Source organism: Bos indicus x Bos taurus, chromosome 3 (assembly GCF_003369695.1).
Source record: "Bos indicus x Bos taurus breed Angus x Brahman F1 hybrid chromosome 3, Bos_hybrid_MaternalHap_v2.0, whole genome shotgun sequence".
NCBI lineage: Eukaryota > Metazoa > Chordata > Mammalia > Artiodactyla > Bovidae > Bos > Bos indicus x Bos taurus.
In genome coordinates this window covers 93,931,831-93,957,372 of record NC_040078.1, presented here as the reverse complement: position 1 = coordinate 93,957,372, position 25,542 = coordinate 93,931,831, and the positions used below count along the sequence as shown (strand labels likewise).

The following is a 25,542-nucleotide window of genomic DNA, read 5'->3' as shown; positions in this document are numbered from 1 at the left end:
CAAAGCAATCCTGAAGAAAAAGAACAAAGCAGGAAGCATAACCACCCTAGATTTCAGATAATACTACAAAGCAACAGTAATCAAAACAGCATGGTATTGGCACCAAAAAAAGACATATGGATCAATGGAATAGAACAGAGAGCCCAAAAATAAACCCACACACCTAGTGTCAATTAATTGTCAACAAAGGAAGCAAGAATATACAATGGGATAAAAGACAGTGATATTAGAGGATTTCCTTGGTGGTCTAGCAACTAAGATTCTGTGCTCCCAATGCAGTGGGCCCAGGTTCAATTCTTAGTAGGGGAACTGGATCCCACATGCCATAACTAAGACTTTGTATGCTGCAACTAAAGATCCCACGTGCCACAAGAAAGACCTAGCATGGTCGAATAAATAAATAAAAATGAATAAAAAAATTTTTAAAGTGGTGTTGAGAAAGTTGGGACAGCCACATATAAATCAATAAAGTTAGAACACAATCTCTAACCATACACAGAAATAAACTCAAAATGACTTAAAGACTTAAAGATTTTAGACATTAACACCATAAAACTCCCAAAAGAAAACATGGGTGAAATATTCTCTGACATAAATCATATTAGTATTTTAGATCAGTCTCCTAATGCAACAGAAATAAAAATAAACAAATGAGACCTAATCAAACTTACAAGCCTTGGCATACCAAAGGAAACCATAAATGAAACAAAAAGACAACCTACAGAATGGGAAAAAATATTTGCAAATGATGAGACCAACAAGGGCTTAATTTCCAAATTATACAAATAGTTCATACAACAACAAAACAAACAACCCAGTCGAAAAATGAAAAGAAGATCCAAAATAGACATTTCTCCAAACAAGACATACAGATGGCCAAAAAGCACATGTAAAGATGCTCAACATTGCTAATTATCAGAGAAATGTAAATCAAAACTATAATGAGGTACCACCTCACACCAGTCAGAATGGCCATCATCAAAAAGTCTACAAATAACAAATGCTGGAGAGGGTGAAGACAAAAAGGAACCCTCCTACACTGTTGATGGGAATACAAGCTGGTGCAACCACTATGGAAACCCCTCAGAAAACCAAAAATAGAGCTACCATTTGTTGTTGTTGTTGATCAGTTACTAAGCTGTGTCCAACCAAATGGACTGCAGCACACCAGGCTCCTCTGTCCTCCACCATCTCCCAAAGTTTGTTCAAACTCATGTCCATTGAATCAGTGATGCTATCTAGCCTTCTCATCCTCTGCTGCCCCCTTCTCCTTTTCTCTTCAATCTTTCCCGGCATCAGAGTCTTTTCCAATGAGCCAGCTCTTCCCATCAGGTGGCCAAAGTATTGGTACTGCAGCATCAATCTGTCCAGTTAATATTCAGGGTTGATTTCCTTTAGGATTGACTGGTTTGATCTCCTTGCTGTCCAAGGGACTCTTAAGAATCTTCTCCAGTATTACAATTCAAAAGCATCAATTCTTTGGCATTCAGCCTTCTCTATAGTCCAACTCTCACATCCATACATGACTACTAGAAAACCACAGCTTTAACTATAAGGACCTTTGTCAGCAAAGTGATGTCTCTGCATTTCAGTTAATTGTCTAGGTTTGTCATAGCTTTCCTTCCAAGGAGCAAACATCTTTAATTTCATGCCTGCTACAGTGATTTTCGGAGAAGGCAATGGCACCCCACTCCAGTACTCTTGCCTGGAAAATCCCATAGATGGAGGACCCTGGTGGGCTGCAGTCCATGGGGTCGCTAAGAGTTGGACACGACTGAGCGACTTCACTTTCACTTTTCACTTTTACGCACTGGGGAAGGAAATGGCAACCCACTCCAGTATTCTTGCCTGGAGAATCCCAGGGACGGGGGAGCCTGGTGGGCTGCTGTCTATGGGGTCGCACAGAGTCAGACACGACTGAAGCGACTTAGCAGCAGCAGCAGCAGCAGCAGCAGAGATTTTGGCATCCAAAAAAATAAAATCTGTCTCTGCTTTCACTTTTTTCCCTTCTATTTGCCATGAAGTGATGGGACCAGATGCCATGATCTTGGCTTTTTTATGCTGAATTTCAAGCTAGCTTTTTCACTCTCTTTCACCCTCACCAAGAGGCTCTTTAGTTCCTCTTCACTTTCTGCCATTAAAGTGGCATCATCTGCATATGTGAGGTTGTTATTTCTCCCAGCAATTGTGATTCCAGCTTGTGATTCATCCAGCATGGTATTTCACATGATGTACTCTGCATATAAGTTAAATAAGCAGGGTGACAATATACAGCCTTGTCATAGTCCTTTCCCAATTTTGAACCAGTATGTTGTTCCATGTCCAGTTCTAACTGTTGCTTCTTGACCTAAACATAGATTTCTCAGGAGACAAGTAAGGTAGTCTGGTACTCCTATCTCTTTAATAATTTTCCACAGTTTGTTGTGATTCACACAACAAAGCAGATGTTCTTCTGGAATTCCCTTGCTTTCTCCATGATTCAACGAATGTTGGCAATTTGATCTCTGGTTCCTCTACCTTCTCTAAATAAATCCAGCTTGAACATCTAAAAGTTCTCAGTTCCTGTACTGCTGAAGCTTAGCTTGAAGGATTTTGAGCATAGCCTTGCTAGCATGTGAAATGAGCTGAACTGTATGGCAGTTTGAGCGTACTCAACTGAACACAGAGTTCCAGAGAATAGCAAGAAGAGATAAGAAGGCCATCTTAAGTGAACAATGCAAAGACATAGAGGAAAACAATAGAATGGGAAAGACCAGCGATCTCTTCAAGAAAACTGGAGATATCAAGAGAACATTTCATGCAAGGATGGGCACCATAAAAAGGACAGAAACAGGAAGGACCTAACAAAAGCAGAAGAGGTTAAGAAGAGGTGGCAAGAATACACAGAATAACTATACAAAAAAGGTCTTAACGACCCAGGTAACCATGGTGGTGTGGTCACTCACCTAGAGATGGACATCCTGGAGTGGGAAGTCAGGTGGGCCTTAGAAAGCATTACTATGAACAAAGCTAGCAGAGGTGACAGAATTCCAGTTGTGCTATTTAAAATTGTAAAAGAGCTACCAATAAGATCCAGCAATTCCACTCCAGGGCATATATCTAGACAAAGCTATAATTCAAAAGATATATGCATTTGTAACTTCACAGCAGCACTCTTCATCATAGTCAAGGCATGGAAACAACCTAAATGACCATCAACAGATAAATGGATGAAGAGTGGTACACATATGCAAGGGAATATTAATATTAATCTGCCATTAAAAAGAACAGCATTATGCCATTTGCAACAGTTAGAACTGGACATGGAACAACAGACTGGTTCTAAATTGGAAAAGGAGTATGTCAAGGCTGTATATTGTCACCCTGCTTATTTAACTTGTATGCAGAGTACATCATGAGAAATACCATGCTGGATGAATCACAAGCTAGAATCAAGATTGCCAGGAGAAATATCAATAACCTCAGATATGCAGATGACACCACCCTTATGGCAGAAAGTGAAGAGCTAAAGAGCCTCTTGATGAAAGAGGAGAGTGAAAAAGTTGGCTTAAAACTCAACATTCAGAAAACTAAGATCATGGGGTCTTGTCCCATCACTTCATGGCAAACAGATGGGGAAACAGTGGAAACAGTGACAGATTTTATTTCCTTTGGCTCCAAAAGTCACTGCAGACGGGGACTACAGCCATGAAATTAAAAGATACCTGCTCCTTGGAAGAAAAGTTATGACCAACCTAGACAGCATATTCAAAAGCAGAGACATTACTTTGCCAACAAAGGTCCGTCTTGGCAAAGCTATGGTTTTTCCAGTAGTCATGAATGGATGTAAGAGTTGGACTATAAAGAAAGCTGAGCACCGAAGAATTGATGCTTTTGAACTGTGGTGTTGGAGAAGACTCTTGAGAGTCCCTTGGACTGCAAGGAGGTCCAACCAGTCCATCCTAAAGGATATCAGTGCTGAATATTCATTGGAAGGACTGATGCTGAAGCTGAAACTCCAATACTTTGGCCACCTGATGTGAAGAACTGACTCATCTGAAAAGATCCTGATGTTGGGAAAGATTGAAGGAGGGAGGAGAAGGGGACAACAGAGGATGAGATGGTTGGATGGCATCACTGACTCAATGGACATGTGCTTAAGTAGACTCCAGGAGTTGGTGATGGACAGGGAGGCCTGGCGTGCTGCAGTCCATGGGGTCACAAAGAGTCAGATACAACTGAGTGACTGAACTGAACTGATGCCATTCGCAGCCCAGAGATTGTCATACTGTGTGAAGTAAGTCAGACACAGAAAAACAAACATTACATGATATCACTTATATCTGAAATCTAAACAAAAAGGGAGGGTACAAATGAACATTTAAAAAACAGAAGCAGAATTACAAGTATAGAAAAAAACTTATGATTACCTGAGGATGGGGGGAGGGAGAAGAGGGATAAATTGGGAGATTGGGACTGACATACACATAGTATATGTATATGTCATATATATATATGAGATATATATATATGTATATATATATACATATACAAATAGAGAGCTAATAAGAACCTGCTGTATAGCACAAGGAACTCTACTCAATACTCTGTAACAACTTATATGGGAGAAGAATCTTAAAAAAAGAGTGGATATATGTATATGTAAAACTGATTCACTTTGCTGTACACCTGACATTGATACAACATTGTAAATTAACTGTACTCCAATTAAAAATTTTTTTAAAACATGGCACCCCACTCCAGTACTCTTGCCTGGAAAATCCCATGGATGGAGGAGCTGGGTAGGCTACAGTCCGTGGGGTCGTTAAGAGTTGGACACGACTGAGCGACTTCACTTTCACCTTTCACTTTCCTGCATTGGAGAAGGAAATGGCACCCCACTCCAGTGTTCTTGCCTGGAGAATCCCAGGGACAGGGAAGCCTGGTGGGCTGCCGTCTATGGGGTCACAGAGTCAGACACAACTGAAGCGACTTAGCAGCAGCAGCAGCAGCAGCAGTACATATATATAATGGAATACTACTCAGTCATAAGAAAGAACAAAATACATAATGCCATTTACAGCAGCATGGCTGCAACTAGAGATTATCATCCTACATGAAGGAAATCAGAAAAAGACAAATATTGTATGATATCACTTATATGTGTGTGTGTGTGTGTGTGTGTGTACAATCTAAAATATAACACAAATGAACCTAACTATGACGCAGAAGCAGACACAAAGACATAGAGAACAGACTTGTGGTTGCCAAGGGAGAAGGGACTGTGGAGGGGGTTTGGACTGGAAGTTTGGGGTTAATAGATGCAAACTATTACATATGGAGTAGACTGAAAACAAGGTTTTACTGTATAGTACAGGGAATTATATTCAGTATCCTGGGATAAAACACAATGGAAAAGAATATTATAAAGAATGTGTGTGTGTGTGTATAGATAGATATACACATATATATAACTGAGTCACTCTGTTGTATAGCAAAAAGTAACAACATTGTAAATCAACTACACTTCAATTAAATAAGTAAATACATTAATTGGAGACTTTAATATCTATCTTTCAATAATGGTTAGAGCAGTAGTGGTAGTGTTAGTCACTTAATCGTGTCCGACTCTTTGTGACTCCATGGACTGTGGCCCGCCAGGCTCTCTGTCCATGGGATTCTCCAGGCAAGAATATTGGAGTGGATGGCCATCACCTTCTCCAGAGGATCTTCCCAACCCAGGGATCGAACCTGGGTCTCCTGCATTGCAGACAGATTCTTTACTGTCTGAGCTACAGGGACGATACCTATGGTTAAAGCAACCAGACAAAAAACCTAAGGAAACAGAGGACTTAAGTAACACTGTACAATGAGACCTAACAGATAGATCCAGATGACTCAACACAACATCAGCAGAATACACAGTCCTCTCAAGTACACAAGGAACATACTCAAGGATAGACTATTTTGTTAGACCACAAAACAAGTCTCAATAAATGTAAAGACTGAAATTATACAAATTATCTTTTCTTATCACAACAGACTGAAATTAGAAATCAAATCAGTAACAGGAAAAAACTGGAAAATTCACAAATATGTGAAGTTAAACAAAGGGCTCAACCAACCAATGAGTGAAAAGAAATCACAAGGACAATTAGAAAATACTTCAAGACAAATGAAAACAATGTGTTTTTTAAAAACAATGTATTATTTTACCATAAATTTTCAAATGAAAACAAAAGGATATTTAATATAATTTTAAAAAATAAGGACTATAAAATAATTCTACGAACAACTGTACATCAACAAACTGGATAAGGTAGATGGGATGACAAATTCCTACCAACACATAAATTACCAAAACTGGGTCAAGAACAAATATAAAACCAGAATACACCTATAACAAGTAGACTGAATACATAATCAAAAATCCCTCAACAAAAAAACTCAGAATCAGAAGGCTATACCACTGAAGTCTATTCAATATGTAAAGAAGTAACATCAATCCTTCTCATACTTCTGAAAAACCGCAAAGGAGGGAACACTTCCTAATTGATTCTATGAGGACAGTGTTACTCTGATTCTATGAACACACATGCAAAAAATCATCAATGAAATACCAGCAAACCAAATTAAGCAGCATATTAAAAGGATTATACACCATGACCAAGTAAAATCAAGTAAGATTTATCTTCAGAATGTAAGGGTGATTGAATGTATGAAATATCAATCAATGTGATAAGCCACATTAATAGATTGAAGGAAAAGAAAAATTACATGATCATCTCAACTGATGCAGAAGGAAGCATTTGACAAAATCCAGCACCTTTTCATGATGAACTAGTAATAGAAAGGAACTTCTTCAACATGGTAAAGGCCAGCTAGCAACAACAAAAAAACCTAAAGCAAAACAAAAAACACACAACTAACATCATACCCCATGAAAGATTTTAAAAATTTCCCCCTAAGATCCAGAAAAAACATCTGCTTTGTCACTTCTATTTAATAAGGTACTAGAAGTTCCAGCCAGAGCACTTAGGCAAGTAAAAGAAATAAAAGAAATCCAAACTGGGAAAGAAGTAAAATCATCTCTGTTTGCAGATGATATGATCTTAAATCATAAGATAATCCTAAAAATACACACAAAATCAAAGCTAATAAACAAATTCAGTAAGTTGCAAGATACAGAATAAACACACAAAGAATGCTATACAGTAGCAATGAACAATTCATAAAGGAAATTTAAAAAACAATTCCACTTACAATAGTATCAAAAAGAATAAATACCTAAGAATAAATTTAACCAAGGAGGCAAAAAAAAGTTAGTATACTGAAAACTACAAAACATTACTGAAAGAAATTAAACACTTACATGCAGCGACATCCCAGGTTCATAGATTCCTTGCGGTCTACCTTCCCTGCCTATCTCTTTCTTGCTCTTCTCTTTTCAAACTCTGATCACTACCTACGGTAACTAAGGAGTCAGAAAGAAAGAAAAGTCTAAGTTCACGTGTCCTACAGCCCAAGGGAGCAGAAGATTGGAAAACACACATTTTACAATGTTTATCATTCACTTCAGAAGAATTACATACTCCACCCTTTGGTGGCTAGTAAAGTGTCTGCCTGCAATGGGGGAGACCCGGGTTCAATCCCTGGGTTGGGAAGATCCCCTCGAGAAGGAAATGGCAACCCCCTCCAGTACCCTTGCCTGGAAAACTCCATGGACTGAGGAGCCTGGTAGGCTACAGTCCACGGGGTCGCAAAGAGTCAGACACGACTGAGCGACTTCACTTTTTTTCTTTCTTTCCCTTTGTTATTGAGCTTCCCTGGTGGTTCAGACGGTAAAGAATCAGCCTGCAATGCAAGAAACCTCGGTTTGATCCCTGAGTTTGGAAGATCTCCTGGAGAAGGGAATGGATACCTATTCCATTATTCTTGCCTGGAAAATTCCATGAACAGAGAAGCCTGGCGGGCTACAGTCCATGGGGTCAGAAAATTAAGGTCACGAGTCCCCAGAGCTGCCAAAAGCTGGAGACTGGCAAATATAAACTTCAGCCCACTGTGCACTCCCCCATTTGTTTCCTTCACTTAAGTCAATGCCAATGACCTACGTTGTTAACTGTACTATTAAGATGCCAATACTACCCAAAGTGATCTAAAGATTCAATGCAGTCATTATCAAAACCACAATGGCATTTTTTGCAGAAATAGAAAAACCCATCCTAAAAGTCATATGGAATTTCAAAGGACTCTAAATAGGCAAAACAATCTAAAAAAAGAAAAGTTGGAAGAGTTAACACTTTATTACTTCAAAACTTACTACACAAAGCTATAATAACCAAAACAGTCCAGTAATTGCATAAGAAAGACGTACAATGGAACAGAGCCAATAGATAAACCATCACACACATGGTCATTCAACTTGACAACGCTAATAGTATTGAATAGGGGTAAGGACAAATGGCGGAGAAGGTGATGGCACCCCACTCCAGTACTCTTGCCTGGAAAATCCCATAGATGGAGGACCCTGGTAGGCTGCAGTCTATGGGGTTGCGAAGAGTCGCACACGAATGAGTGACTTCACTTTCACTTTTCACTTTCATGCACTGGAGAAGGAAATGGCAACCCACTCCAGTGTTCTTGCCTGGAGAATCCAGGGACAGGGGAGCCTGGTGGGCTGCCATCTATGGGGTCACACAGAGTCAGACACGACTAAAGCAACTTAGCAGCAAGGACAAATGGTGATGGAAAACTGAATACACCTGTTCAAAGGAATGAAGCTGGATCCTGACCTTCTGCCAGTTACAAAAATTATCTCAAAATGGGTCAAATCAGACAAGACACTAAATGTAAAAAGATCAGACAGGGAAAGAACACAAATGACCATTCGAATCACTTGAAAAATTACAGAAAAACTATCATAAAACAAAATATATAACCATACAGATATGAAACAAAATAAGGAAATCTCTATTCTGCTATGCAGCGATACTGAAAATACACTGTTAAGTGAAAAAAAAAATAATATACACAGGCATCCATAATAAACTAATTTCTTGTAAGAAAGAGTACATACTTGTGTTTTCAGAAGTAAACAACGGAAGGATAAAAACAAAAACAAAAGAACAAAGATCTAAATTTAATCCCTATACTAAAACTATACCTTATACACTAAGTTACACAAACATACACATACATATAACCACATAAAAACTATAAATCTTCATAGTTTGGCAACATTTTCTAAATATGACATCAAAAGCACAGACAAAAGAAAAAAATAGATAAATTGGACTTCATCAAAATTTAAACTTTCATCCTTGACATCTACCTTGGCAGTGATTTTTTGGATTTGATATGAAGCAAACGCAACAAAAGCAAAAACAAAACAAGTGGGAATTCTCATGCAACTGCTGGTGGAACTAAAATGATGCAGCTGATGCAGAAAACAGTTGGAAGTTCCTCAAAATCTTAAACATGGAATTGCCATATGATCCAGCAATTCTATTCATAGGCATATATTCAAAAGAACTGAAAGTAGGGACTCAGATATTTGAACATCATGTTCACTGCAATATTATTCACAACAGCCAAAAGGTAAAAGCAACCAAGCATCTATTACCAGAAGAATGGATAAACAAAATGTGATATATACATACAATGGAATATTTCTCAGCCATTTAAAGGAAAGAAATTCTGACACATGCTACAACATGGATGAACCTCGAGGACATCATGCTAAATAAGTCACTTACAAAAGGACAGACATTGCATGATTCCAATTGTATAAGACTGAGAATTAGTAAATTCATAGGAACAGAAAGCAGAACAGAAGTTATCAGTGGCTGGAGGTGTGGGAAACAGGGAGTCATTGTTTAACGGGTAGAGTCTCTGTTTGGGATGATTAAAAAAAAACTCTGGAAATAAACAGTGGTGATGGTTACACAACATCATGAATGTACTAATGTCATTGAGTTGTACATTTAAAAAGGTTAAACAGTAAACTTAATGTTATGTATCCTTTACCGTTATGGCTTCCCTGATAGCTCAGTTGGTAAAGAACCCACCTGCAATGCAGAAGACCCTGTTTCGATTCCTGGGTCGGGAAGATCCCCTGGAGAAGGGATAGGCTACTCACTACGGTATTCTTGGGCTTCCCTTGTGGCTCAGTTGGTTAAGAATCCGCCTGCAGTGCAGGAGACCTGGGCTTGATCCCTGGGTTGGGAAGATCCCCTGGAGAAGGGAAAGGCTACCCACTCCAGTATTCTGGCCTGGAGAATTCCATGGACTGTATAGTCCATGGGGTCACAAAGATTCGAACACAATTGAGCCACTTTCACTTTGATCCTTTACCACAATAAAAAAAAATTTAACTCAAAAAGTCAAAACAATGTGTATTAAGCTTATATAAAGTATCACAAAGCTCGATTTTTAAACATTTATCAACTCTAAAATAGCTAAAGGTTAAAAAAGCATAACTTTTTATATAGGTAAATCAACTGACAGAGATTTTATGATCAAAGGCATGTAGAACCACACCCCCTTATAGGCAAAACACTCTCTGACATACATCACAGCAGGATCCTCTATGACCCACCTCCCAGAATATCGGAAATAAAAGCAAAAATAAACAAATGGGACCTAATTAACCTTAAAAGCTTCTGCACATCAAAGGAAACTATTAGCAAGGTAAAAAGACAGCCTTCAGAATGGGAGAAAATAATAGCAAATGAAGCAACTGACAAACAACTAATCTCAAAAATATACAAGCAACTCCTACAGCTCAACTCCAGAAAAATAAATGACCCAATCAAAAAATGGGCCAAAGAACTAAATAGACATTTCTCCAAAGAAGACATACAGATGGCTAACAAACACATGAAAAGATGCTCAACATCACTCATTATCAGAGAAATGCAAATCAAAACCACTATGAGGTACCATTTCACACCAGTCAGAATGGCTGCGATCCAAAAGTCTACAAATAATAAATGCTGGAGAGGGTGTGGAGAAAAGGGAACCCTCTTACACTGTTGGTGGGAATGCAAACTAGTACAGCCACTATGGAGAACAGTGTGGAGATTCCTTAAAAAACTGGAAATAGAACTGCCTTATGATCCAGCAATCCCACTGCTGGGCATACACACTGAGGAAACCAGAAGGGAAAGAGACACGTGTACCCCAATGTTCATCGCAGCACTGTTTATAATAGCCAGGACATGGAAGCAACCTAGATGTCCATCAGCAGATGAATGGATAAGAAAGCTGTGGTACATATACACAATGGAGTATTACTCAGCCATTAAAAAGAATACATCTGAATCAGTTCTAATGAGGTGGATGAAACTGGAGCCTATTATACAGAGTGAAGTAAGCCAGAAAGAAAAACATCAATACAGTATACTAACGCATATATATGGAATTTAGAAAGATGGTAACAATAACCCGGTGTACGAGACAGCAAAAGAGACACTGATGTATAGAACAGTCTTATGGACTCTGTGGGAGAGGGAGAGGGTGGGAAGATTTGGGAGAATGACATTGAAACATGTAAAATATCATGTAAGAAACGAGTTGCCAGTCCAGGTTCGATGCACGATACTGGATGCTTGGGGCTGGTGCACTGGGACAACCCGGAGGGATGGTATGGGGAGGGAGGAGGGAGGAGGGTTCAGGATGGGGAACACATGTATACCTGTGGCGGATTCATTTTGATATTTGGCAAAACTAATACAATTATGTAAAGTTTAAAAATAAAATAAAATTTAAAAAAAAATTCAGTTTTGTAAATAAATGGGATTTCTAAACTAAATTACCTAAATCTTCATCTAAATCCCCATTAGCTAGGTTTTCTAGATTACTCAAGTCTTTTCCTTCTATGTTCATCTAGGTAAGCTTTTTTGGCCACTGGTCAAAGAAGCTGAGGTCATGCGTCTTTTCACCAGCAATTTGTTGATTAAAATAGCCTGAGGTCGTCAATTGTTTTTTGAGTGTTTTCCCCTGAGATATGGAGATCATCTGGATTCCCTAATTATCCAAGCCAGCTTTTCCTCTTGTTCCTTATAAACAAAAAATTAAGAATGAGCTCTATAGGAAGAGTTCTGTGATGCTAGATACTCCAGAAAGTTCCTCATTCCTCCAGTTTCAAGCAGCTCCTGGGTATTCGTATATAATAATGTAGCTAACACTTTTTAAGTGTGGTTTGCTGAGGAGACTTAGCTTGTCCCATAGGTCCAAAAACTGTGATATATATAACTGTGCTGGCCCTCCAATGCTTGTGCTTCTAACATCACACTCATTTTGAAATTTTACATCCATACCATTTGGAATGGGCCAGGTTATGCTGTGATAAGAACTCCTACAACTAATGCTTATCATAACATAAACTGATTTAACTCATGCAAAATCCTTTTGGAATTAAGGTAACTCTCTAAGGCAGCTGTCCTTCATGCACTGGTTCAGCATGCCAAGCTGCTTTAATTTTATCTTACCTCCCATATTAGCAAAACAGAGGGAGAAGGAATAGCCTTCGTTCACATTTCATTTTCCAAAAAAAAAAAAAAATGCCACATGGCTACACCTAATTTCAAGGCAATAAGGAACACAACCCTCAGAATACCTCAAAATAAAGTAGTAGCAACAGGGCTTATCACATTAGTACAAGGTGAAATAAGCCAATCTCTTTGTCTCCACGTATGTTACTGTTTTCCTCCAATCCTTTTGTTCCAGGCTAATTTCATGGTCATGTGATCTGTGTAGTTATACAGGGCTCCATACTCAGAAAGACACTATGCTTGATTTAAAGCTCTCCTGTCATCAACTTGATATTCTTAATAACTTTATCTTTGAATTGGTGTTTTGTAGTGAAGTCTAATGGGACAAAGTAACAGGCAGAAGAGCAGAAGAGATACATGCAAAATGTCTATCTGCCATTGCTTTCTACTTTATTCTTACAGATTTGATGACGCCCTGTGAACATTCAGTAGATCCATGATGTGTAGGAGTTTAGCAAAACTCAAAGGGATATAAAGTAAGCATGTTGTCTACAACTAGGTAAGCAAGGGTAGTAACAGCCCAAGAAGTCACATTTTCTATTAAAATATAACTTTCTTCCCAGAGCAAAGGCAATTGATTCTAAGAAACATGAATTACCAAAAAGTCTATCACATCTTTTCTTACTCATGTTACTTCCCTGTATTAACTAACCACTTATGACAAAAGTGACAACAGAAGGAAAGGGAAAGACAGAGAAAGAAGCCACAGGTCCTTCACCTTTCAGTTCTGCCAAATCAAAGGTAGAGACTGTTGGTAGAATGTGCAAGAAACTAAATAAAAACAGCTGAGTAAGTTTTACACAGTGTTTTCCCTGTTCTGGTAAGAATGAAATATACATGTATAAGCTATGAAATAGCATCAATTTCACATAAGAGTTAAATAATCATATATTTGCATTTAAAACTGGCATTGCACAGTATAAAGATGAACAGTAAAATTCATGCTTAATATTAATAATTCAACAATTTCAATTGTTCTTTATTTAGAATGACATTAAAAAGTAAATAAACATGACAAGCTAAGATAAAGATCAAAGAAGAAAGAAAAAAACTTTATGTTTTAGTACCTTTAACAGCACTTTTTCCTGCCTTCTGAACTAGGGACTTTGTATTTTTATTTCTCAATATATCCTGCAATTATGTAGCTGGGCCTGCACTTGTTCAGATAAACAAATATAAACATGGAATGTGTTTTAACAAAGATAGTCAACATTAACACAGAAGGTGTTCAGTTTAAAGCTGGGAATACAAAGATAAATAATAGAATAGTCTCATGTATAAAAGAGGAGACAATCATATAAACAAATAATGACAATATTACATGACATATGTTAGGGAAACTCTGAGGAAAGAGCCTAAGTGAAAGTGTTCATCATAGAGGTAATTGAGCTGTGAAAGAATTTTTCACTTGAGAAAGGGAGTAAGAAGGAATAGGATCTGTATATACTAAATACATTTATAAAATTTTAACAAGTTTTTTAGGATGCAAAATGGCATGTATAATGATTACAGGAGATGAACTGGGAATGTAAATCATTATACACATTTACATACCGAGTCAAGTTTAGACTTTAGCAAAAAGAAGCCATAGATTATGAGCAGAAGAGTGGCACAATTTCTGCTTCAGCTTAACTTCTGCAGAACAGGAAGACAGAGATAAGAGGAAAAAGAGATGCTACGAAAGTAAGTAAAAGTAATTACCAATTATTATTAAAAAGTATTAGGAGGTTATTTAGGATCTTATTACAAGCAATTTTGGTGGGATTGTGGAGAGGGAAAAGCTGTGTTGAAGGTAAATGGACTTCTTCCCAGAAGACGCTTTGGTATGGTAATAAGCACTGTAAATATCTAAGAGAAAGATCAAATTTGCAACATCTTCCAGATTTATTTGACCAAAAAACATTGCCAGGACAACCTATTAGCATCTGAAAGAACTGTGGGAAAAATAAGTTTTATAACACTGTTCTATGAAGCAGAAGGCCAGCACTAACAGAGAAAGGCAGAGGGCAGTAGAGGACTTAAGATCAGAGAAAAACAATACCAAAAGTGAGAAACAGGAAAGAAACCTGACTGAAATATTGCCAGGCTGGGTTAAAGGTCTAACTACATTATATAAAACACCTGTCTACTAGTTTATACAATGCAGATATTTAAATTCATTCTGGGTAGGGGATTAACATGGAGAAGGAAATGGCAACCCACTCCAGTGTTCTTGCCTGGAGAATCCCAGGGATGGGGGAGCCTGGTGGGCTGCCGTCTATGGGGTCGCACAGAGTTGGACACGACTGAAGCAACTTAGCAGCAGCAGCAGCAGGGAATTAACATAATGAATATTTCAATAGGGTATTGGATGGCATCACCGACTCGATGGACATGAGTTTGAGTTAAGCTCCGGGAGTTGGTGATGGACAGGGAAGCCTGGCATGCTGCACAGTCCATGTGGTCGCAAAAAGTCAGACACGACTGAGCAACTGAATTGAACACAACGGTGATGATACTGGTAAGTGGGAGGGATAAAACTCAAAAGAGGTTATACAAAAAGATTAGGGATAGATGAGAAACCTAAAGAAGTGAGAAAGAAGTATACAGATATTAAGGAGATTTTGGTTAGAAGTAGAACCATTTCTGAACCATATTAGTAGCCGTGTCAAAGAAAGTTGAATACCACTGGAATACAGAAATTAAGGAAAAATAAACTTAAGATGTTAAGTAACCTTCAATGTTACACTTCCAACTGCCTAATATGATATGAAGAATTATACCAAAGTTATCAGTGAATACAGGGGAGTGGCACAGAAGTTCCTAGATTGAAATGACAAAGTCAGGTAAGAAACAGCCAGTAGGGTACCAATCTTAAAAGAAGAGAAGCTGTAGAGGAAGATAGAAGAATAAACAGACACTAATTAGAAAAACATGGGTCTGGTTTTCCGGCTTTAAGGAAGCAGGTGTGAGAAAAACAAGCTACACCCCTCCTTAGAGGATTTAGAATAATGGTTCCCAGTTTTTTTTCTAACACATCCAAGAAATAGAATACATGTCCAATAGAAGTGAAGAGGAACACAAGAATGGGAGATGGGAAAGGCTAGCTGTGAGTGGTTTAAAAGACCTTCCAAAGCAATTATGAAATACCTTCCTAAGGAAGAGTACCTGTCATACAGCGAGAATCACTGGTTTAAAACTGGTACTATCACAGAAAGCGTAAATAAAATTTGCAAACACAAACTAGCCATTTTTTACCTGTATGACAGAATACAAGACACTCATAACAATACCATAAGTGGCTATAAAAGTACTGCAGCTCTTACAAATTTTTCAGTTTAAAAAAAGATTTGTTTTGAAGATACAGCATTACCTAACATATATATGTCTAATATGCCCATTCATTTATCTTTTCAAATCTGTAAAGTTAACACAGTCTGGTAGTGTTTCACTTTATTTACTGAGACACCCTGAGTATATGACTTGAGTAAAATGACACAAATGGGATTGGTTTATGAGAAGAAAGAAGAGACATATATTTTGGTTTTATATCATTAGATACTAAAATTGAGAAATTTTTAAAATACAAGAATACACTATTAACTTATTCTATAAGGCCAGTATTACCTTAGTACCAAATCCAGAAATTTCAAGACAACTATACACCAATGTCTCTTATGAAAATAGATGCAAAATCAAATTCTAGCAAACCAAATCCAGCAATGAAAGGTTATATACTAGGATAAAATGTATTCTAACCCAGGAATACAAGTTTGGTTCAATATGAAAACCAATCAATGAAATGCACCATATTAATAAAGGACAAAAACCACACAGTTGTTTCAACTGACACAAAAAAAGGATCTGATAAAATCTGATGTCCTTTCATAATAAAAAAAACCTCAACAAATTAGGAATGTAAAGAAACTCTCATCAATCTGACAGAAAAACCACATGTGACATCACACTTAACGGTGAATGACTAAATGTTTTCTCCCCTAAGAACAGAAACAAGACAAAGATGTCTGTTGTCTTCACTTTGTTTTAATGTTATTTATTTATTTAGGCTGTGCAGCTTGTGGGATCTTAATTCCCCAATCAGGGGTTAAACCTGGACTCCACAGTGAAAGCACAAAGTCCTATCTACTGGACCGCCAGGAAATTCCCTACTGTCTTCACTTCTATTCAATACTGTACTAGCCAGGGCAATTAGGCAAGAAAAAGAAATTAAAAGGCATCCAGAATGGAAAGGAAGTAGTAAAGCGATCTGTATTTGTAGATGACATGATCTCATATATAAAGTCCTAAGGAATCTACAAAAAAGTAATTAGAGCTATAAATTAGCCTAGCAAGGGTGCTATCCAAGATCAACATACAAAAATCAATTGTATTTCTATATACTAGCAATGTAGAGTCCAAAATTCCATTTACAATTGCTTCAAAAAGAATAAAATATTCAGGAATAAATTTAACAAAGAAATACAAGGTTTTCTTCAAAAACTGACAAACAGATCCTAAAATTCACATGGAAATGCAAAGGACTAAGAACAGCCAAAACAATATTGAAAAAGAAAAGTAAAGTTGGAGAACTCACAACTTCAACTTCAATTTTCCAACTTCAAACTTTCTACAAAGTTACAGTAATCAAGACTGGGTGGGTGGTACTGCCATAAGCACAGACATACAAATCAATGGAGACTCCAGAATCAATTGAGAATCCAAAAATAAACAGAGACATTTATGGTCAATTGATTTCAACAATGATGCCAATACCATTCAACAAGGGAAATAACAATCTTGCCGATAAGTGATGCTGGGACAACTGGACAGCCGCATGAAAAAGAATGAAGTTGGACCTCTACCTCACAGCACATATAAAATTATCTAAAAATGGGTCAAAGAACTAAATGTAGAAGCTAAAACTACAAAACTGTCAGAAGAAAACATAGGTGTAAATTTTTATAATCTTGGCTTATCTTAGATATGACTCCAGAAGCACAAGAAAAAATAAATATAACTTTATCAAAACCTAAAACTTGGGTGCTTGAAAAAACACACTCCAGAAAATGAACAAAATGGCAATTCCTCAAAAAATTAAACAAAGATTTACCACATGATCCAGCAATTCCACTTCTAGGTATATTTCCAAAGAACAGAAAGCAGGGACCCAAACAGATATTTTTATGCCCATATTCACAGAAGCATTATTCACAAAAGCCAAAGTTAGAAGCAACCAAAGTGTCTATCAACAGATGACTGGAAAAACAAAATATGGTATATACATAAATACAACAGAACATTATTCAGCCTTAAAAAGGAAGGAAATTCCAACACATACTACAGCATAGAAGAACCTTGAAGACACTGTGCTAAATGAAGCAAACAAGTCACAAAAGGACAGATATTATATGATTCTAATTACATACAGTAGAGAAGGCAATGGCACCCCACTGCAGTACTCTTGCCTGGAAAATCCCATGGACAGAGGAGCCTGGAAGGCTGCAGTCCATAGGGTTGCTGAGGGTCCGACACGACTGAGCGACTTCACTTTCACTTTTCACTTTCATGCATTGGAGAAGGAAATGGCAACCCACTCCAGTGTTCTTGCCTGGAGAATCCCAGGGACGGGGGAGCCTGGTGGGCTGCCGTCTATGGGGTCGCACAGAGTCGGACATGACTGAAGTGACTTAGCAGCAATTACATACAGTAGTCAAAAGTCATAGAAACAGAAAGTAGAATGATGGCTGCTAGGGGTTGAAGGGAGGAGAGAATGAGGAGTTATTGCTTAGTGGGCACAGAACAGGAAAAAGGAAAAAGTTCTGAACATGGATGGTGGTGATGATTTGTGCAACACTGTGAATGTACCTAGTATCACTGAATATACACTTAATAATGATTAAAATGGTAACTTTTATGCATATTTTTCCACAATTCTTACATTTGAAAATGAATAGACAATTCACAAAAGGGGAGAACATTTTTGCATATCATTTATCTAACAAGGATCTAATATCCAGAATATATAAAGAACTCATAACAGACAAATAATCCAATTTTTTAAAAGAGCAAAGAATTTAAATAGACATTTCTCCCATATTTTAATATAAAAAGCCAACAAGACATATGAGGAGATGCTCAACATCATTAGTCATTAAGGAACTGCAAATCAAAACCACAATGAGATACCACTTCACCAGTTAGATAGCTATAATTTAAAAGATGGACAATAACAAGTGTTGGTGAGGATGGGTAGAAATTAGAACCCTCATATATTACTAGTGAAAATATAAAATAGTGAAGCCTCTCAGGAATATAGTTCGGCAGGTCCTCCATAAAGTTAAACATAAATGTATCAAAACCCTCAGCAATTCCACTCCTGGGTATACATCCAAGAGAAATGAAAACATATATCCACACAAAAACTTATACATGAATGTTCAAAGCAATAGTATTTGTAACAGCCAAAAAGTGGGAAAAATCCAAATGTCTATCAAATAATGAATGGATAAACAAAATGTGGTATCTCCATAGAATACATTCCATACAATGTAGTATTATTCAACCATAAAAAGGAATGAAGTGCTAATACACGATATATTATGGATGAACCTTGAAAACATTATGCTTCAGTGAAAGAAACCGGGTACAAAAAGCCACATGTTATATGACTCTGCTTATATGAAACATCCAAAGTAGGCAAATCCAAAGACAGAAAAGCAGTTCAGTGGTTGTCAAAAGCTTGAGGGGGTGGGGGTGGGGGGGAATGCAGGGTGACTGCTAAAGGGCACAGGGTTTCTTGGAGGAAGATGAAAATATTCTGGAATTAAATAATGGTGATGGTTACAGAAGCTTATGAACATACACTGAAAACTGCATGCCTTTTTATTTTTTGGCCACACCTCGTGGAATGCGGGATCTTAGTTCCCCAACCAGGAATCAAACCCGTGTTCCCTGCATTGGAAGCATGAAATCTTAACCGCTAGACCACTAGGGAAGTCCCTGAACTACATGCTTTAAAAAGGTGAGTTTTACAGTACTGAAAATTGTATCTCAAAGCAAAAGCAAAAAAAACAAACAAACACGATTACACATTCCAATAGCCATCAAAGCAATAATGTTTTCATACGTATCTATCATTCTACATTCCAGGTGAGAAAATGAAAAGGGAAAAGGGAAATATCTTAACATTCTATGAAAACAATTATGACTCAGAAACCCCAAAAAGATTCCCCACACATAGTTTGAATATCACTGACCTAAACCTAACACTCAGCACAAGACTGAGCTTAAATAGTTAATGACCAATCAATTTTAATGATAATTAAATTATTTAAACTACAATGTACAGCTAAGACTAACAAAATGCAATTAAATTTCATTGTCATGTTTAATTCATACTCTGTGTTCTTACAAGATAGTTTTTGACAACCTATGTGACTATTTTGAATTTAACACTCTCTGCATACTAAATTTTGACAACCTAAGCTTGACGTGCAACACAGCATAGTGGTTAAGAGCTCTAACTCTAGACTTAGACACCCACAGTTCAATTCCTGGCTCAGCAGCAAACTAGCTCTGAGATCTTATCCAAGCTATTTAGTCTTTCTGCAGCTACTTTCCTCACCTATAAATGCTGATAATTTATAAGCTGTTGTGAGGACTGAGGACTAAGATCTTTGGAAACAAATTAACAAATAATAACTATGCAGTAAGTTACTTATTATCACTGTAAATCAAATATCCATTTAAAACTACCAGACTATTGTGTGTCTGCCTCTTGAGAAATCTGTATGCAGGTCAAGAAGTAACAGTTAGAACTGGTTATGGAACACTAGACTGGTTCAAAATTAGGAAAGGCGTATGTCAAGGCTGTAGTATTGTCACCCTGCTTATTTACTTCATATGGAGAGTACATCGAGCAAAGTGCCAGGCTGTTTGAAGCACAAGCTGGAATCAAGATTGCCGGGAGAAATATCAATAAATTCAGATATGCAGACGATACCACCCTTATGGCAGAAAGCTAAGAGGAGCTAAAGAGCCTCTTGATGAAAGTCAAAGAGGAGAGTGAAAAGGCTGGCTTAAAATTCAACATCCAAAAAACAAAGATCGTGGCACCTGGTCCCATCACTTCATGGCAAATAGGTGGGGAAACAGTGGAAACAGTGACAGACTTTGTTTTGGGGAGCTCCAAATCACTGCAGATGGAGACTGCAGCCATGAAAGTAAAAGACGCTTGCTCCTTGAAAGAAAAGCTATGACCAACCTAGACAGCATATTAAAAAGCAGAGACATTATTTTGCCGACAAAGATCCATATAGTTAAGTTAAAGCTGTTTTTCCAGTAGTCATGTATGGATGTGAGAGCTGGACTATAAAGAAAGTTGAGTGCCGAAGAAGTGATGCTTTTGAACTGTGGTGTTGGAGAAGACTCTTGTACAGCAAGGAGATCAAACCAGTCAATCCTAAAGGAAATCAGTCCTGAATGCTCACTGGAAGGACTGATGCTGAAACTCCAATACTTTGGCCACCAGATGGAAAGAACTGGCTCATCAGAAAAGACCTTGATGCAGGGAAAGAGTGAAGACAGGAGAAGGGGACGACAGAGGATGAGATGGTTGAATGGCATCACCAACTCGATGGACATGAGTTTGAGCAAGCTCCAGGAGCTGTGATCGACAGGAAAGCCTGGCATGCTGCAGTCCATGGGGTCGGCAAAGAATCAGACATGACTGAGCGACTGAACTGATTATATGATTGAATTCCCTGAAGCAAGAGACTATATTCAATAAGTTTATACCTCTAAAATGTAGCAATGTCTAGCATAAAGTACAAACCCAAATGTTTGATGATTAAATGATGAATCAATGAGCAACCTGAGGCAGTTCCTCCTATAAAACTGGGAAAACACTTGATACATCTGAGAAGCAACATGGCCTATGTTATAATAAAACTACGCAGAGCTGCTTTCAATCTTTCTAACTCTATGATCTTAAGCAAATTAGCCAACATCTGAGTCAGAGATTCCTCATTTATAAAACAGGTTTCATAGGGGCGTTACACTGAACAAATAAAAAAAATACATGGACATGTCTAGCACAATGCCTGAAATAAAACAGGTATAAACTTAGTTTAGTGTAAAAAAATTCTAATTTACTTAGTTCAGCAAAAGCAATCTTAATTCCTCGAATATTAAGACGAGGAAAAAGTCTACATATCCTGCTTTACTACAGTATCCCTTCCCCTTGCCTGTTAGTCTTTCTAGAATTGTTCTTTTTTAGAACATATTTCTATCTGCAGTAACAACTTAATTCAACCATTTGCAGTTTACATTAGGAAGTAATACATCTCACTGAATTTGTTTTATCAAAATGGCCTTTTTTTAAAAAAAAAAAAGGATAAAATTTATTGACATCAGCATTCATAGGTAAGTCTTATTTATAGCTTTTCTGACACCAGAAACTTGCTGCAGAAATAAAATTCATAACCTTTCCTACCCAAAGATCCTGATTTGACATTATATAAAGAATACAACATAATTAATCCTGTTTATTATGCATGTCAAGGTTAACTTTGAGGTCAAAAAGTTCTCCAATTACTCTTACTAAAATGACTCTGAGTACTCAAAACTAAAAAAAATTATCTTTAAACAGCTTTTTATTAATCAGACATTTATAATTACATATATAAAATTTTATTTAAAAAGGTCTAAAATTATAATGTAGACACTGTTCTGTTCCAGTTATATTGATTAAAATTAAATCTAATGTTAGAAGTGATTTATAATACTGAACTAAACTTTTGTGCATGATAACATCTTGTTAGTTTATCTGCTACAACCTAGGGAAATGAACACATTTTAATTTCTTCTTTGTATTTAGATTTTGCTAGACTTAAAACATTAAATGTTAATAACTTTTCACTTCCTTTTCTGTATTATTTCAAGGAAGCTTTATTTTTTCATTAAATGTGATCTTTTTAAAGCCTAAAACAACTTAAAATTCTTATCTGCCCCAAAGTATACAGTTTTTAAGATGCACTCTAAAATTTGTTTATAAAAGGATCATAGTACACTAGATACTAGTAAATTCATTGTCTTAAGCAGTTTTCTAAATGAATCAATATTTCATAATTTTACAAGTTGTGACTAATCAATACTAGGATGCAGTGTAGTGCAACAATTTCCAAGCAGACATATATACAAGGGTTCTGAGCCTAAAGAAAATTTCAGCGTACGTTTTACTCACACACAGAACATGCTGATAGTAACCAAAAAAAAAAAAAAATTTAAAAAAAAACTATCCCACAATTCACCACCCTGATATATCATTCTCTCTAAATTATTATATCCAGGTGAGATTACCCAATTTTAATAACTAACAGTTCTCATCACTTTAAAACAGAAACAGGGTATGTTCTGTTTCACCCAGAGTTACACATTTCGGAACTACAAGACTTTGGGGGGGGGGGGGGGGGCGCTGATCTTCGGAAACAAAAGGTAACCTGATCCATTCCAGCTAATTACTAAATGCATACCAACAATACAAAATTCGAATTGCATTTCTGGACACTAAGATCACAAAGGGAGCAGAACGTCAAATGTGTAAGGAATTACTTTTGTATTAAAAATAATCAAAACGAAGAAACACGGTACGCCGAAACTAAGATCTCGCGCAAGGTACAACATTCATTTGATTAAAAAGTTGATCATCTAAAAAGAATTTAATCAATGTTGTTAAAATAACAGTAATTCATCGCATCCACATACGACTTGAAATCCCGATGAGGTCTTTCTTTCAGGTCTAAATATCTCATTCTTTTGCAACCCGGATACCAAAAGGACCTGAAACCTCTCGCGGAGGCGTACAACACACTCGGCGAGTGCTGTCTGTTTACAAATACGAATCTCACAGTTTCCCACGTCAAAAGCGTTCATTACCACCATTCGACTGGGGGGCGGGGGAGAGAGAAGGCGGGCGAGCAAGAAACGAAATCCTCACAGACACCTCTGCCTTCTCTCCTCCCGACAAGGGCGATCCCGGAATAAATATTTATTATGTATTATATGCGTGTGTGTCTATAAGTTATATACGTAGTCTGTATCAAAGCCAGGGTGAAAGAAAAGGCACACAGGACAGGGAATCCTACTGGACCCCAGAGAATATTCACTCCTATCCCGTTAACTCAGAATCCTCCGCCTGGGTCTACAGGTTTCGGCTCGGGGCCGAGAGCTCCAACCTCACCGTGGAGTTCGGTCCCAAAGCGCCCCGGTGCCCTGCTCAGGAAGCCCAGGCCGCCGCCCCTACCTCCCTCATCTCCGCCTTCCCCTGGGACACCCGATGCCCAATCCAGCAAAGAAAGAAGTGTCAGGCCCCAAGAGGGCGGCTGATACGCGCTCGGGCCGGGACCGCGACACCTGCGAGGCGCGGCACCTGAGGGCGAAGAGGGGGCCGCCCGGCCTGCCTCGAGCACACCCCCTCGGGCGCCGGGTGCTATGCCGCGGCCGGAACCTCCGTACCTGCGAAGCCCGCGAGCTACAGGCGCGCGCGGCGCCTCCTCATCTCAGTGGCTCCCGCTCCCCCTCCGCCTCCCGCTGCCGCCGTCACCGCCGCCGCCGCTGGAGGCCAGGACACGACGAGCTCAGGACTCCACCGCCATGTCCGCCGCGCCGCGAACTGCATTGTGGGGGGGAAGGGATGGGGAGGGGGAGGAGAGAGGGGGAGAGAAAGAGGAGGACCCGCTGAGGGGAGGGGGCCGAGGGAGAAAGGGAGCCAAGGAAGGGGGGAGGGGAGAGAGGGACAGAGCCCTGAATGGAGTCGTGACCCGGGCGGGGGTAGGGAACAAACGCACAGGAGACCGTGGGTAGGAGGCGCGGAGGAAAGGGTTTGGGGGTGCCCCTTCCTTTCGTTCTAGGGGCCCCAGGGCACTGGTTAAACCGGGGCGGGAGGTAGTAAACACCAATGGGAGAAGAGCTACATTCAGGGGCTGGTGGTGGAGACGGGAAACAATGGTGAGGGGACCTAGGTGGGAGGACAGCTCACTCACACTCACGCTGTGGGAAGGGGCGAGCGCGCGAGGACACTCGTTAGCCCGCGAGGAGGGGGCGGGGCCCCTCTAGCGTTGGGGGAGGGTTGAAGTCACCGCGGGCCTGCGGGGGGGCCCGAGCGGGGGTCGCTAAGTCCAGCTCCCTGCCGGGGCCCCACGGGAGAGCGGCGGGAGGACTTCTATTTGCTTGCGGAGGCCGGGGTCGCGGGCACTACCGCCCTGCTTAGTTCTGGTTCCTGGGCTATGGACCTCCCCGCGGAGGCCCCCAAACGTGAAGAGGGCCCGAAAGCCAGCCCCCAGGGGTCGGAAACCCCGGCCTTGGACATGCACCCTCCGGCCTGTGTACTGACCTGGCCCGGTCCCGGCCGCCGCGGACCCTTGGCGATTTAGCCTGGGCTTCTGACCACCAGCGAGTAGGCAGACAGAGGAATCGAATCCTCTGGGTCTCCCCCACCATTCCCCGTCTATTCACCTTTGCCACCACCCCACCAAAGCTGGAATCCTTTTCTTTTAAAATGCAGCTAATTTCTGGAGTTAGGAGCCCAAAAGAAATCTCAAGAGTACCCCCCGGCTCCACGCGCCGCCCGGAAAAAGATTTTAGAAATCACTTATTTAGTTTTACATGGGTTTGGAATCAACTACCATCCATGAGCCTCCTCCCCCTTTTGCTTTTAATACAGGTTCCTCCATGTAGTTATTTAAAGTCCCAATAGGAAAGGATTTATGGTTTGGTTAATTTTTTTAGTCGTGTCCGACTCTTTGCAACACTTTGGACTGTAGCCCACCAGGCTCCTCTGTCCATGGGATTTTTCAGGCAAGAATCCTGGAATCGGTTGCCATTTCCTCCTCTAAAGGATCTTCCCCACGGAGGGATTGAACCGGCGTCTCCTGTGTCTCCTGCATAGCAGGTGGATTCTTTACCTGCTGAACCGTCTGGGAAGCCCAGGTCCTAATTTTTTTAAGGTCCCAGCCTTGGAGATTATTCAACC

The 25,542-nt window shown here is 39.1% G+C and overlaps 1 protein-coding gene across 8 annotated transcripts in view; it reads right to left on the bottom strand.

The window, feature by feature from the left end:
- TUT4 (terminal uridylyl transferase 4) overlaps positions 1-24,196 on the bottom strand; it is a 129,245-nt gene extending 105,049 nt beyond the window's left edge. For 4 of the 8 annotated variants that reach the window (XM_027537244.1, XM_027537248.1, XM_027537246.1 and 1 more), the window contains exon 1: positions 24,027-24,196. The gene's annotated coding sequence lies outside the window, so the exon portion shown is untranslated. The remainder of the gene's footprint in view (positions 1-24,026) is intronic. The other 4 variants (XM_027537249.1, XM_027537253.1, XM_027537250.1 and 1 more) reach the window with 2 other exon arrangements.
- Between the last annotated feature and the right edge of the window lie 1,346 nt (positions 24,197-25,542).